The following is a 15,472-nucleotide window of genomic DNA, read 5'->3' as shown; positions in this document are numbered from 1 at the left end:
ATCATGGAGAAAGGAAAATATTTAGAAGTGGAAAAACGTTTTGTATGGATCAGTACTTGCTAGACTTCCCTCTTAATGGATTTTTTGGTTCTGTACCTTTTATAATATGCAACGGTGAAAGCGCTAAAGGCAAGAGCAACATAATTCTTGTTCTTGTATCCGTCCTTTATGTTTTTAAAGTTAATTTTACCACCTAGTACAGGCGATACGGCACAGTAGATACGGCATTACTGAATTCAAAGGGTGAAATTGTGGGACTAGAAATTCAGCGTTAGTGCAGGGCACCTGGTGCAGAAGCGGTGTTTGTTGTCAAATCGGTGGGAGGCGCAAGCGGGGCGCGGGCGGTGACCGCGATGGCAGGTGCGCGCCGCGCCAGTTCCGCGACTCTCGCCGCTGTGTCGGCACGTGCTGCAAATTAGACAATGTAGTCCCGTTTCGCATGTACCGCTAACTTAGTGACTTGTGTTGTGTTGTTGATTGTTAACTGTTCTGTTATAATCATGGTAGTGCTAGAAAGTGGTGGCGCTTTACTTGAACCGGCGCTTGCGCTGGATGGTACGGCGGCCGCTTGTCTAGAACGAGCTTATGCGCAAGCGGACGTTTCTCTAAAACTTTTACCTAAGCGTTATATTAACCTTCATCAATGGTTGTCACCTGTGGCGACATCACCAACTGCAGCTGCTGCAGCTGGAAAAGACCTTAAATTGCAAATAGTAAGCTTTCCTGTTTAGCAACCATTTATTTTGTATATCCATACCGTTTGTTAAGTATTTTTGTTTTCTCTCTGAATTTTTTTATTAAATACACGCTTCTTTTAGCTGATTGCATTGAAACCAAATAATGAGGGGTATGTGTTTGGCCTATATCGTAACTACTTAAAAACAGCTGAATTGATTCTTATAAATTATCGTCAGGTAAGGTCGGAAACTCCTTAAAACGCATATATATATATATATTAGTTATTTTCTTAATGTGTGCTAATATCGGATATTTCTTCCAAATTTAATACAATATTTTTGCTATTTTAGACAGGTCCGTTATTGCGCGAGTATCGCAGAGAATAACGAAACAAAATACTATTCTTGGTGTCAAAATGTAAGATTACAAAAGTTGCCTTAACATACGGTGTTTATTTCAACTACGTTAATTTCGTCGTCCGAGATAGCACTTGCGTGTAGTAGTAGCATATAGGTATGTATTTACTCAATACTAAAAACTAACCAATATGTTAACAGGCCCTTAGGCAAATGTACACGCTCTTAAGGGCCATGATAGAAAAGAATCAATCTTATCTCCAAAATGGACTTAATTTGAATACTGGTTTCTTTGACTAAGGTACTTTAATTGAGCTCACGATGCCCCCTTGAATATAAGAAATAAAATAAAATAAACACCGTGTAGGGTGGGATGTCTAATCCAAGGGTTTGAAAACGTGATAAAATTAAAAAAAAAACTGGATACGAACAAATCTTACACAGTAAAATATATAAAAACTATTTACAAAAAAAGTAAACCGACTTCCAAAAGGATAAAATAGTACATTACGATACAAGTGCGAAAAATAGGAAATTCGAAACGAGTGGCGAATTACCTATTCGCACATGTATCGTACAACGTTTTACAGTACATATGGCCCTTTAAATGTTCGACACAGTAACGTAATATGCTACTTCTCGCACTAGTGCTATAAAGTAGCCCCATATGTACTGTAAATTTTTTTTTATCCTTTTTAAGTATATGCGTCACCAACTGATATATTTGAAGTCGATGCCAAGCCAAATTTTGAAGCATACCATGATTTCGGTGCGATTCTATAAGGATGTGACTATATAAGTATATACAATATGCGTTACATACTAAACATACTTTCTGTAGGTATAATGAAGACACTGTCGAATCTTCTTAGCGCAGTCCGTACCATGTTTGTCATTATATTAGTATAAATCCAACACGTTTATGTGCTTACTTTTAAAGAGTTATTTTTACCAATTTTCGAACTGTCTATAGCACGCAAGTGTGGCACTGAGACCGAGTTATTTCCAGTCCCTTATCCAGAACTTCATTTCAAATTTTAAAACAATTCAAGGAACGTCTTCAGGGCTTAAACTGTTTACCTTCATGCCAAATTTTACCCAATTCGATTCAGATGTTAAGCCGTGAAAAGGTAAAGAGACAGACGGAATTATTTCTACATTAATAATACCTATTACTACAGTTGTAATGTGATATATAGACAAAGCTGATTATTTTTGACCTGTATAGTTACTATTTGTCTTGGCACCGACTTCAAATATATCAGTTGGTAACGCATACACTTATTACTTTTTTGTAAAAAGTTTTTATTTTACCATTCATAGTAAGGCATTGTAGTTTTAAGGCATTGTTAAGAGTTTGTGAGTGAAGCGTGACGCTTGAATGAAAATCACAAACATGTTTTGCACTAAATTAGTTAATTGAATTAATAATCAGGATTTTCCTAGGAGTCCGTCTGGGAAATAATTCCTGCCACTACTCTAAATCTATCCTTCGCCCCGCCACTGACCCAATCCCTCAACCCTCCGATCACTCAACCTCAGAGGACATCAACCCCTGGTCACTGAAACCCTTGACCCTGAACCACTAAACCTTCAACATTTAACCTCACCGCAAGCCCAGACCATTTAACTCCAAATTCTAACCCCCAATTCCTCAACTTTCAACCTCTGACTACTCATCTCCTATCCCCCGATTCCTCAACTCCCAACCCCTCAGACTCCCGTCTACCTCCACCACCACCGTGTACCTCACAAACCTGTCACACCTACCTCTCACCTCTTATTTCCAACACTACCTACAATACAAATCATAATATACCCAATTATAAGAGGGAAGTTCCACATATCGCCCGTGGTCTTAATAATCAGTAAGTAGCCATACCACGAGTTTGACACTGACATATTCGCTAGCGTAACTTACTTTCTATGCGTCTCGCTCGTACTGGCATCCTATTAGTGCGAGCGAGATGAATAGAAAGTAAGTTACGAACACGTCAGCTAATATGTAGAGTCAAACCCGTGGTAAGGCTACAGTTGCATTACATCGGTATTGGTTGCATAACTTGCATACATGTGCATAAAATGCTCGATTTGCTTAATAAGAAAACAACCAAATCACCATACACGTGCCTTAAAAAAAAAGAGGAGTTCCCTCAATTCCTCATGGATTCCATCATCAGATCAGAACCAAATTAAAATGAAACCAACTTGGAAATAACTCCTTTCAAACAAAAAATTAATTACTCAAATCGGACCACGGGAAGAGGAGTTCCCTCAATTCCTCATAGATTCCATCATTAGATCAGAACCAAATTAAAATGGAACCAACTTGGAAATAACTCCTTTCAAACAAAAATAATAATTACTCAAATCGGACCACGGGTGTCGGAGTAATCGGTGAACGTACATAAAAAGAAATATAGCCACAACCGAATACAGAACCTCCTCCTTCTATGAAATTGAAGCCGGTTAAAAATACAATTAAATAAATTTTGAATATATAGTTTTTTAATTGACGGGTGACACGCCTCATAACCACGTACAACTTTTAACAACCTCCGTCGGAAATTTCGATCCATATAGATTTTAAGGCCTAGTAGGTTCGTATTCTTCTCAGCGCGAGCGAGATGTATGTGCGTGTTCAGGACCGCGAATATCATGTTTTTCATTAAATTTTAATTTTTTGTGTATTTTAATAAAATAAAGTAATCGCTGAGTTAAAACATATTGCTTATTTTTAGAAATAATTGTCTGTTTTAAGTTTTTGTGTATAATTTGTTATAAATTTTGAATGTGCATTTTAGAACTATGTTCGTGATTTTTTCTATCAAATGAAAGTCAAAAACTCAGGATTCGAATTGCTGAAGTCCCTAGAAACAGGCCTGAGGATTGCTAATTAAATTTTTGGCAATCGTTTTGCGATCTAAAAAAGCGCTACTACGACTTTCGAAAACCCCGTTATCTGAGCCCACTGCACCTTAAAGATTTGTGTAATAGACTAATTGTGAATTTTTACCCAAATATGGAGTTCAATTACTATTTTATCGTGGTCTTCTCACAAAACCATATAACAGACGGGGATCTTGCTCAACTTTATTAACTACATCTGTCGCTTCTTTAGATTTCTATGCAGACAAAAATGCATGAAAGATATCACAAATATTGGCAACTTACCTAAAATGACTCGAACAAGAGTATCATATTTCAGCAAAACATGGTACGTGTTTTAGGGCAGATTCGCTTGCTCCTTAAGAGAAACGTAGTCCCCATTTTCCTCTCTGGATACTAACATTATGGAAAATATTTTTATATATTTTGATGTATATAACTATTGCTATACCTCCTCTACGTTTGAATGTTTTCGATTTTATGATGATTGTGAAAAAATTGGTGCAAAAAAATGATAACATAAATTTTTTTGAATGCTCCTATCTTTTATAATATCAAAAAATCTAAAAATATCAAACGTAGGGGCATAGCTTTATATACAACAAATTGTTTCAAAAAAATACTAATGTTAATATTCAGTGAGGGAAATAAGGACTACGTTTGTATGAAAGGCGATTCCGCGCGGGTCCTCCACTTTCGTCTTAAAAGACAGGTGTTGATGTTGAGGCGAAGGACATGAACATCGAGTCATCATGAGGCATTCTATGTTCGTTATTAGTCAGTTATTAGGAATATTAAACTTCATTGAATAACTTTGGACTATTCAATTTGAGACAGATTTTATGGCAAGACTATTTGTAACAGGTACTAACATTTTTCGCCATACTACAAAGGAGTAAGGTGCAAAAGTATGAACATATCTTTCACGTCGACTGTACTAGCTAAGTCTCAACTGGCACTTTAAGATGACTGTAACTCCCAGGTATTTTACTCGACAATGTGCCTTTTGACTATAAATAGTCAAGATGTTTACTAGTGTTAAGAATGTCATAGGCTGAACTGACGTGTGAACAGACTGCGCATCTATACCTATTTAATACTTGTTTTATTTTTACTGTTACTTCTTATCATTTATATTTTACGGAAAAAGCGAATTGTTCTCAAAAATGCTGTTATTTTACTCTATTATTTTGGCCATGCAGTCGCAAAGTTCTCCTTGAAATAATTAATCTTCTCTCTTATGAAAATATAACTTTATTTATCTTCTAAATAAGTATTTTTTGTATCGTGTGAATATGAATGCATTGCTTGCCAAGCGAAGGGATTCATGCATAACAATAACACCAAATCCTCTTTTGTAGTAATTGCCGGTTTTCTTTGTTTGTCAGTAGTTACCACAAAAAGTTTATGAATGTTCAATACTAATAAAAATACCCAGACCGATTTTGTTATAATACGTCTACACACCTTCTTCATTCAATTGATTAAACTGCTCTTGAAACTAAGATTATGAGTGCTAAACGAGAATTTGTACGTTGAAATCTATTTTGTCTAGGAATACTTGTTAATTGTAAATGAAATTACACGAAAAACGTCATACGTATGATAATTCGTCATAAATCTGTTTACTTGTCGTCGTTTCAAAAGATACGACCACACTTCGGCCGCTTCTCCATACAAACGTATTCCCCATTTTCTTTGTACTTAATAGAACAAAAAATCATGAGCATGTCGGGGCGTGCTCAGTGTAGGGTATCGTAGTTACCATTTTGTCTGAATTAGCTAAACCGGGACTATTAAAGTTAGTATCATCCACGATGACGCGCAGATTTGTCAAATCTAACCTTTAATAACATGACTATACGAGTCATCGCATGCGTCGTCGGAATTGACACGATCTATAGTATTATGTACATTTTAAACATAAGGGAGTATAGATCATGTCATTATATTGTCATCTTCATTGTGGAGGCGCGCTAAATGTACAAATTTTAAGTCAGCAGAGTTTGCTGTTTTCGTATTAATTCCGACGAATTAGTAAATTAAAGCCATTTCAGTCGAGTTATACTTATAGACATTGCTTTTCTCGAAAATGGTGAAAAAAGAATTAAAAGCATAAAAGGAAATATTATTGAATGCAATACATTTTTCACGTCAGCAGCTCGAACAAGGGTAATTTGCTGCTTAAAAACAGTGAGTAAAATCGCATTTTGCTCACCGAGTGAGACAAAATAACATTCAAGTGACCTTTACATTTGAATGTCATTTCAACGTGCGGTAATTTGTTTAATTTGTTTAGCGTGCGGGGCCTAATACAAGTTTCGAAATATTTGGATTCTATTGTCTTTATCCCTTTCACGTCATTAGCAAAAAGAAAGAGACAAAAAAAGTGCATACGTAATTCAACGGTATATTGACGGTTTATAATAGACCCCCGAAATAAGTCAGACCGCATCGTCCAAAAACACCCTACGAGTCTTCATTCGTAATAATTAATTAATGAAATAAAAGTTTAAAATTTAATAAAAACACCATATTTTACATATTTTATTATACAATTAAAACAATGAACTTATACAAATTTACGCAATTGTTACGCAGTAAATAATTCTATTTAACGACTTTTAACGATCTCAAATATAGTTGAAAAATAGTAGTATCTGCAATTCGGACCGGATCTTACAAAGTTTTTTTTTACAAAAAAAAAGATGTCGATTGAACTGTCAATTGATGTTCGTTAATTCATTATTTTCGTATTATTTTATTGAAATTTCTTTCGTTTCGTTTTATTGCGGTAATTAAAGTTAATTGTTAGAATACCTTCAGAAAACATGAGTGAAATAGTGATCCGTCCGTCTGGATTACATTTTTTCAGGTTGTATTCTTTGATGGCTGACTGACGTGAAAAAATTTGTGTACTACACGAGATCAAAGTTATTTACATCTCGTGCGCTTTTGAGTCCCTTACTACGCTCAATATTCTAAATTATATATTATAGAATCTTTCGCTTGCACGGGACTCAAAACAAGCACTCGAAGAAATATCAAACTTTGCTCTCTTGTTGTGCAAATAACTATTATAGGCTTTCTATGATTGGTATTACCTTTTCATTTCCCTGGAATCATATCATTCTGTGCTTAAGATGAAAAGGGACGAAGTCACGTGACCGCTTCTCCATACAAACGTAGTCTCCATTTTCCTGTCTGGATATGAACATTATAGAAAATATTTTTACGCAATTTGATGTTTTTTCTTGCCATAAATTCTGTCTCAAAAGTTATTTGTCCCTAGAGACAAGTACTTTAATATAAATTAATATTTATATTGGCGTGAGGACAATTGCTGCAAGAAGGCGATGTATTTTTGCCAGGAACATTTATATTTTTTTCACTAGAAGAACTCATTTTTATAACGTTGATACGTGTTTCTTGTATTTTTTAGTCAAAGACAATTTACACTATCTAATTCAGTAAGTATTTTCCGATCCCGCCTTTTTTACTTTTTTTATCACTTTTAAAGGCGTTTTTCTGTTGTTTTCTTCAAACGGACTCTAAACTTCGAAGCGTTTTTTGCTAAAAAACCACAAACAGCTACAAAACTACTTGTACTGCTTGATTTTTCTAGGGCATTTGACTGCATTAATATAGACCTGCTACTGTCTAAGCTAAGTTACTATGGCTTTGATAACAGCGCACTTCGTTGGTTTCATAGTTATCTCAGTGAGAGACAACAGTATGTTTAACTAAGCTCAAGTGACGGATCAGCTAGTCTCAGAAAAAATGGCGCTTTCCAGAGGTGTACCACAGGGATCGATACTTGGCCCAATCCTGTTTATATACAGCGGACATCAGAACTCGCATCGCACACTGCAAGTATCATATTTATGCCGATGACATACAGATATACATTTCCTGTAAGCCTTCTGAAATTGACAGTGCTACACAAAAACTTAATATGGACCTTGCAAACTTAACTTCTTGGGCTCTAGACAATAGTCTAATGCTCAACCCATCTAAGACAAAATGTATGATCTTCGGCACCAAAAATCAGTAAAGCAAAATTGGACCTGCCAGAGATGTGATGTTATCGGGTGAACCCATTGAAAAAGTGTATAAGGCTAGGAATTTAGGTTTAATTATGGATAGTGAACTCAGATTTGACAATCATGGTGCTGAAACTGTGAGAAACTTTTTTTACAGGCTCAAGCTACTGTACAATATTCGACCGTTCATTAATGAAACTTGCGCACTCAGTTGATTGAAACACTTGTTCTGTCTAAATTGAACTATATGGATTTAGTCTATGGTCCACGTCTTCTGGCAAAAACAAGGCGACTTATTCAGCGGGTACAAAATGCGTTTGCTCGTTTTTGCTTTAACATTTCTCCAAGAGCCCATGTGACTCCATTTCTAAATAAGCACAGTATTCTCAAAATGCTACACCTTCACAAGCTTCATCTGGCATTTCTCTTATTTGGCGTAGTAAAACACAAATCCCTATCATATCTCTTCGAGAAGTTATCATGGATGTCCACCCGTAGGTCACTTGGGGCGCGTAATTGCAGTGTGCAGTTGGTGACACCTCTACATGCTTCAGCAGCATTTCGTGGGAGCTTTAGGTACATGGCAACCCGCTGCTGGAACAACATTCCTCCACCGCTCGGGAACCTACAAAGTATAGTGAGTTTTAAAACAAGCTTAAGCTATGTACCTAGTTGGTTAGTGAATTATGTTACTGCAATAATCTTTATCTACATAAAATATACGAGCGAAAGTTGAGTAAACTATATATTAAAACGAAGTACACAAAATCAGGAATTACATATGACAATATCATTCAGAATGGCCTCCTCTGGCCTTGACACAGGCCCTCAAACGACGAGGCTAGTCATCAATAGCGGCACGCACGATTGTCATGTCTAATTCCGTCACTGTCTTAACTATGGCCCGCTTGAGGGCGTCAAGATTTGTGTGGGGTTTAGCACAGGCTTTTTCCTCAATAACCTGCCATATGGCATAATCCAGGGGGTTAAGGTCCGGGCTGGAGGACGGCAAGTCTTCGTGGGCAATAAAGTCAATTTTGTTCCTTCGAAACTAGGCTTGAGTTGTTTTTGCCTTATCTGCAGGAGCTGAGTCCTGTTGAAAAATCTATGGCTGGTTTTGAAATAGGTTGTGGCTTAAGGACTACACTATTGGTTCGAGAACGGTTTCCTGGTAAACTTTGGCCCCAGTTTTCACACCATTTTCACAGAAATGAACCTGTGTTAGCCCAGAGTATGACATGACACACCCAGCCAAATCATCACATAAGAGTGATGATGGCCTCGTTGCATTCTCGGAACAGCCGCAATCGCCTCTTGACTTTTTTTTGCATACACTCTGTCATTCTGGCGGTTACAACATTCTTCAATGGTCGGTAAGCGTGTAGTCCAAGGTCTTCATTGATAACTTTTTTAGGGAGCTTCTCTTCACAGACATCTGTATTGCCAACAACTTTTGCTTCCGGACAGGGTTTCTTGCAATTCTCGCCTTCACTGTCTTTACTAGAGCTGGGGTCCGAACGGTGCGTGGTCTTCCAGACCTCTTACGGTCATCGAAGCTCTGAGTACTATTGTATCTACTAATTGTGCGACAAACAAATTGTTTGTTGATTTTTAGGTTTTCAAGCCACTTCAAAATCATGTTTGGCGGGGTGCCCACATTTGTGTAACGCAATTACTGCGATACGATTCTCTTTTATGCCCCAATTCATTATAGATACGACGAGATAAGCGTTATGTGTGATATATAATTATAGCTCACAAATCCACCACATTGTCATTTTTTATTTTTCGGTAGCATTTGTTTTAACGGAAATAAGTAGGTTGCAAATCGAGTAACAGAACTTAGTCACCAACTAGGTACACTACAACACCAGCGGCAACAGGAGACTTTAAGAGATGACACTAGTTTCATTCCAATAATTATGCGTCTTCTGTACTTGTGAGCAACTCCAATAAATAATATTATAATATATTAACCTGTTTTTCTGTCCTATCCTCACGTTCACTCAATGCGTCTGTATAATGTTATTAGTCGTCATTTGTTTTATCTCTGCCTTGCAACTCTTGCATCACCATTGTGCGTGATATTGATGTTATTTTATCTTCTTCATGTACAAAACTTGTAACCTAAAAGCCAAGCTTTACTTTATTTTAATATTTTTATTATGATTCATAGGTAGAAATTTTCACTTCGGCAAAGTAAACACATTTTTATGGTAGTTATAAATAAAACCTTAATCACCCAAGTAGTAGTATTCTTAGTTTTTATATTGTAAGATTGAATTTCTTTTTAATTTCTTGCTATGTAATCACGTTTATTTTCTTTCATGGTTTGCACTGATGCTACTGTTTTAATACGAGTATAAGTAAGTAATAAACTAATAAATGGTCTTGTTATCGTTGTTGTCTATATCTAACAGCACGCGTACGACATGGCCTCTTTTGTCATCATGAAGTCTCGCCGGCAGACTAGATGGCGTTGATCGCCGCCCTTTCGCCGCCGCAAAGCCGCGTTCAGTTTTATGCCGTGCCGTACAGCTGCGTTCGTGATCGTGACCCACAAATGGTCACGCCTGAAGATCAGCGCTGACTTTTAAGTTTGCATTTATGCTGAGGCGGGACCATTTCGTGGTAAACTATTTATTTATTCTATGTTTCTTTGTTGTGTTGTTATACTTTTGTATGTCATAATTTATCACGAATAAATGCAATGATTTCTGATTTCTTGCAATGAAAGTAAAAACTCCTGAAGCGTGAACTGAATGGGTTTGACGTTTCTTTTTTTTTTAACAAGTAATTGATCCTATACACCGTGTCCAATAAGTTTGGATACAATATGTTTCGCACTGGTATAAAATACCTGAAGCTCGAAATAAATAGTACTATTTATAAAATTGAAATATATATTTACAGAGACAAGATACAGTAACGTCAAATGTCTATTAGTATTACATTTCATTCATGGTTAAAACACGGTGAAGCAATTTCGTAAAATAATTGTTACCAAATACTGTAATGGCGAGTGCCCTATTGACATCTTCAAAGCGATGAAATCTCCTGGAATCAAACGTGATTTTGTTTATAAAACATTAAAACGATTCAAAGAGACCTCCTCAACGGAAGATCGTAGGAGATCGGGTCGGCCGCGATCAGCGAGAACAGATCGGGTAGTCAAAATTGTGAGGGAGCGAATTAGACGTAAAAACCATCGCTCCGTTCGAAAACTAGCAGCCGACTTGAATATTTCAAGAGGATCTGTCCATAACATTTTGATACACGATCTCGGGTGTTATGCGTACAAGAAACGTAAAGTTCATGGACTTTCCCAGGCTTCTAAGCAGAAGAGGGCCGAGCGATCAAATACGATACTTTCGTGGCACGCTGGGGATGAGTTCGTTTTCTCAGATGAAAAACTGTTTGTTTTAGAGCAATCCCACAATGCTCAAAATGATCGGTTGTGGGCGGCCAAGATGGCAGATATTCCAGAGAATCAGAAATACGTTCCAAGATTTCAGGGTGCCCCCTCAGTAATGGTTTGGGGAGCAGTGTGTAAGCGGGGCAAACTTCCTTTGATATTCATCGATAAAGGTGTTAAAATCAACGCTGAATATTACAAAACCGAAGTACTGGAGAAAGTTGTTGCTCCTAATTTGCAACGCATGTTTGGAGATGATTATTACATTTTTCAACAGGATGGAGCACCTTCCCATACCGCAAACAGCGTTCAAGCCTGGTGTAAGGCAAATTTAACCGATTTCTTACCCAAGAATGAATGGCCTCCCAGCTCTCCGGATCTCAATTGTTTGGATTTTTTTGTATGGTCGTATATCCTGTCTAAACTGATTAATTATAAAATATCAAATTTGGACCAATAAAAAAAATATATCGAGCTTATTTGGGATGAAATGCCTATGGAAGCAGTGCGTGCCGCATGTGACGGGTCGAGAAACGTTTAAGGCTGGTTCGGAAACTTAAAGGCGGAGTAATTCCAAAACAGTTATTGTAATAATTTGTTATTTGTTTCGTTTTAATACAATATACTTTTCATGTCATTTGGTATCGTGTAGTTATTTTTATGATATTTCATAGTTATATCCAAATATATTGGACACGGTGTAAATACTCTAATTTTATATTTGAAGGAAAAGTTGCGCCAATAAAAGACCTTGTACCTTATGACAGATGATGATAACAATGATCACAAATGACAGACATATAACAATGAAACATTGTAGTAGTGGTGGTTCAGGTGCTACAGCTATTGCCTACTTTCCAGCTTGGTTTTAGACCATCTTTTGCCACATTTCCGAACAGTGGCGAGAAAAACATATAACATAATAGAGAAAAAAAAAACAATTATTAATATATACAAATCAAAAAAAGGGCAAAGGGTTCCAGTCTTAGCGTGTGCTGGGCCAAGATGCTCGGCGATGGTTTTCAGACCTAGGGCTTGCAATCCGAGATTCCGGAATTTCGAAATTCCGGAATAACGGACCAATTTTCCGATATTACAAATTCCGGAATTGAGACCACTGAATGTCGAAAATTCCGAAATTGGATATAAGGAATTTAATTCGATTTTATTACGATTACTACTGAAAATCGTTAAGAGACTACACTATGCTGATGTTATTAGCCGTCGCTGACAAAAGTCTGAAGTCTAGCAGCATGCATTAACATGTCGCATTAACCATCGTTTTTTTTTCTTTTGATACCTACTTACTTGCTAGACTTCGTTTTTTTTAGCATTAGAAATAATGTGATTCTTCTTCGTCTTTTTATTGAATAACGCGTTTGGAAAATAAGTAAATATTTAAAAATTATAAATCATATACTTACGATAATTTAGTTTGCTTTCATAAATAAAAGTAACTTATTTTCAAAAACAGTTTTAAAATAAAAAGACACGTCAATATTAGATTGTTTACCGTTGCTAATGCTAAAATGAAGTATAAAGCAAAGCCATACTTTTATAACCGCCCAGAATCTTATCCACGCGAAACTTTTGAATTAAAATGTATAAAAATTTGGATATTTTATTCACAATTCAGAAAGAAGTTTCCTTAATGAAAGATTTCAGATCCTGTAGCAGCACATATTATATTCTGAATTAGGAACTAGGTAGTAGTGAAAAAACCAGACTTGAAAAGCCTAACGTTGAAGTATGTTTTGCATTATGTCTATGTGTCAATACAGTTATTATTTTACACTTCATAAAAAGCAATCGGGCTTTTTTATTCTCATCCGGCGGTAAGGAAGCGCTAGTAAAATAATTTTAATAATTTAGTCTATTCGGTTTAATCTTAATAAGGCTTAAGTTTTGGGCACTAGTCAGCAATGCGCAAAGGTAATAGGAATAGCTGGATACTTTAATACATCGAACACAACCTTAACTCAGGAACAAATAATCGTTATAAACACAATAAATGCCTTTACCGAGTAAAGGATCCCTAGGATCTTCATCTTAGCCAACAGAGCCGCTACCTTCCTAAAATTAGACATCAAATGGTTTGCTAGCATCCGTTGTTTCCCCAAATATATATGCCGTATCCTTGAAGTGAATAAAAGTGACCATAGTAATAAAGTGTTAAAATAAGAGGTGCAAAGACGGCACTACTCAATTTATTGATATTTCTCGGTTAATTATACTTATTATAATTAATTAATTTCCATTCAAACAATACATTAAAATATATTAAAAAAACCAATAAAAATATGGTGAACCCCGGAATTCCGGAATTGGGACCCAATATCGAAAATCAATTCCGGAATTGGAAACCGTCCGATATTGCAAGCTTTACAGACCTGTGTCCCAGACTAGGCCGGTCAGAGGTTACTATAAATTACAAATTTGATCATTATCAATTACAATTTTGCTTTAATAATTGAAATAATAACAATGAAAAGCATAATAATCTCAAATTAAATTACAAAAGAAACACATCATAGTGGCTTAGTTAATAATCGGACACCTTCTATTTTTGTATTTGTAAGGTGATTTTTTTGTAATCACTACTAGCAAGTGACGAAAAGGTTCTAGGGCTCTTCTCTGATTAGATGCTTGAAGTTTTCAACGCACCGTCCCGGCCGCCGCTACTGCTCGTATCGCGCTGGCCCATCTGTATAACCTTGTAAAGCGCTCACTATTGAATTTTCTCTACTGCTCCCGAAGCTAAACATGATGAGATTTGAGAAATGTTTCAGATACATACACAGCTTGTTTACATTTTTTTCATAGTTCTGACATGTAACAATATCAAGACCCTGTTTTTAAGTCTCCTTCAACACCGCTTCTCGATACGGACAAATGTTTTATCAACACACATATCATTAACCCTCTATGATGCCTTCAAAATCCGTAAATAATGGCCAACATTACGATAAACTGTTTTGTTACAACAAATTTCTTATCTGTGATAATGTTGGTATTGCTTCATAACTAGATCAAAATGCCTTATGTTAGAAATGAAATGTCAATTACATTCAATTTTGACATATCTCGAATGTTAGTTTGTATCGAATGATACGAGAATAGGCGTGAAAAAAGTTTTCATTTACCCCCATTTGACGTACAGTTTATTTTTTAATTAGTTTTAAGTATAAAATGAATATGTTTTGTTGTTTTTAAGGTAACTATAGCAAAAGTTTCGTGTAAAATAAGCGATATCTTATACCTTTAAACGAGCAATTCTTGTATATATATATTATTTCTGTGATCTCGGAAATAATACAAAAAATAGTTATTTATCTAACTGCTACATAATGAAAGGCACAGGTATAATGGGTTCTTAAAACGAACGAAGTAAGTTTCATACTAAGATCAAACGAGTAATTTAATGTTTTTTATTATTTACAGTTACACACACTATTTTATTTACACACATTAGAAGCTCTCTATGATGTATTCGCTGTTCGCAAAATTCACGGATATGAAATTATGGAGTGTCGTCTCCGAAATATATTGATTGCTTGTTCTACACGAAAGTTTGCTTTAGTTAGTTTATATTATAAAATTTATAAACAACAAAACAAACGAATTAAAAGACAAACTGAACACCAAATGGCGGTAAATAAAAAAAAATCACGCATGTCACGCAATCGTAGTTTTTTTTTTATTCAGGGACAAACTAGAGTCGTCCCCAACTGACGTAATGTTCGATATCGAGTGACATACGTCATTCAAAATTGTTTGCAATTGACAACATTACATTTTTATAAAACCTGGAATTTTACATATGATTCGGAAGTATTTTGCTTCCTGAACACTGCAATATATTAATATAAATTTAATATGGCTTATTACAAAAATTACAAAAGAATAAAAAAAAATGTTGTGAATTTACCAATTCTAGGGCACGATTATCTACTAATCGTTTTTAAAATGGACAAAGCCGTATGGATCGATGAGGTATATACTCCTCCAAAGTATACCTAATACAGTTTCGTCCCTTACCTACTGCAAAAATAGCAAAAATTATTCGTCGAAGATATCTGTACAAACATTTA

At 35.8% G+C, this 15,472-nt stretch overlaps 1 protein-coding gene and 1 long non-coding RNA gene across 6 annotated transcripts in view; one reads left to right on the top strand and one right to left on the bottom strand.

Moving 5' to 3' along the window:
- The window catches only part of LOC133528258 (maternal protein pumilio), a 476,367-nt gene that overhangs the window by 315,384 nt on the left and 145,511 nt on the right, over positions 1–15,472 (top strand). The gene's annotated exons all lie outside the window — the stretch shown is intronic.
- On the bottom strand, positions 2,961–12,727 carry LOC133528473 (uncharacterized). Its single transcript, XR_009801001.1, has 3 exons — positions 10,209–12,727; positions 9,944–10,093; positions 2,961–8,591 (listed from the first exon to the last, which is right to left on the bottom strand). It is a non-coding gene; the product is annotated as an uncharacterized LOC133528473 (long non-coding RNA).

The sequence above is a fragment of the Cydia pomonella genome, chromosome 1 (genome assembly GCF_033807575.1).
Source record: "Cydia pomonella isolate Wapato2018A chromosome 1, ilCydPomo1, whole genome shotgun sequence".
Taxonomy (NCBI): Eukaryota; Metazoa; Arthropoda; class Insecta; order Lepidoptera; family Tortricidae; genus Cydia; species Cydia pomonella.
The sequence above is the reverse complement of the archived record's forward strand: the minus strand, read 5'-3'. Positions and strand labels throughout refer to the sequence as shown.